This window comes from Nematolebias whitei, chromosome 17, assembly GCF_014905685.2.
Source record: "Nematolebias whitei isolate Nwh7 chromosome 17, NemWhi1, whole genome shotgun sequence".
NCBI classification, from domain to species: domain Eukaryota; kingdom Metazoa; phylum Chordata; class Actinopteri; order Cyprinodontiformes; family Rivulidae; genus Nematolebias; species Nematolebias whitei.
In genome coordinates, this window is record NC_056514.1 from 7,757,456 (window position 1) to 7,758,749 (window position 1,294).

Sequence of the window (1,294 nt, forward strand, 5' to 3'; positions counted from 1 at the left end):
ACATTCAGGGCAGTGTCCAGGTATGCCATCAGAGTAGTAACGAGGGTACTCTCCTCGTCTTCCATTTCCGGTGAAGCCCACACAGTCTTTATATTGCTGGTTGCAGGAAGAACACGTAACAACAGCAAAAGGAATCCGGTTTTCTGCCTTGAAGGAGTCTGAAAACTTTCCCCAGTTGATCTCACCTGTAAATGAATGATCGATTTCATGTAGTTGAATTCTAATTTCACATGTTTTATGTGAACAAAGTCAAAGGTCCTTACCATCCAGCCAAGCAAAGTGGGTCCTCTTCCTGAACACTGGGTCAGACACAATGGCTTTAAAGCACTTGCAGGTCAACGCCAATGTGAGGTAAGCTGCATCTCCCTGTGCTAGTATCACCTCTTGGAGAACATCTTCAAGTACATTTAAAGGCATCTGAAAATTAAAGAAAAACAGGTGCATTGCAAGACTATCACATCAGACGAATGGGTATGACGCATATGATTATGAATGAATCTTACCTGCAAAATTGACGGTATATTTTGTACCTGCATGGTGAAAAGCATAAAACAATAATTAACACTTTATATGTCTCAGCAGCTTACCCTTTCCATCTGTACTGTCATAAAAAATGCTGTGGAAAAAAACTATTTTTTCTTGTTAAAAAAATAATTTATGGTTTCAGTGTCAATTGCGCATAAAGAAATACACATACTAATTACTAGTTATGTGTACATTTTAAAAATTAACCTGAATTTGTGCCTTTGTTGCTTTGGCATAGTTGTGGTCATCAGCACACAGACTCTGTAAAAATATAGATTTTTTTCAAAGTCAAAGATGAACCCAAGTCCAAATAACATCAAAACTGCTTGAACCTTTTTAATTGTTCTATACTGATTTTGTTTCAGATTGTACAAATGAAGCATAGCATAAAAGTGCATTGTGAATGGACATAATCCAAATTACATGTTTCAAAACTACACATTGATGAATTTGAACTAAACTTTACCTCATATTTTGCCCTCTCATCAGCTTTTTTCCGCTTTCTCTCATTTTGTAGTTCTTCTCTGGACCTTTTGAAAGAACAAATTGAAGATTTTCTCTAAAAAACTGACTTATGTGTAACATGATGTGGTACTGTGCCCCATCATTGTTGTTACCTCACAGGGAAGTTTCTCAGGAGAGTGAGAGTCCACCATCTTCGTACTGCCATCATGTCATTCTGTGGACATCACAGGTTCACATTTAATGAAATCTCCAACCGAAAGCATGCACTCTCATCTGTTTCCTTACCTCCGTGAAATCAAATGGC

The 1,294-nt window shown here is 37.6% G+C and overlaps 1 pseudogene; it reads right to left on the reverse strand.

Moving 5' to 3' along the window:
- LOC119424105 overlaps positions 1-1,294 on the reverse strand; it is a 24,412-nt pseudogene that overhangs the window by 16,721 nt on the left and 6,397 nt on the right.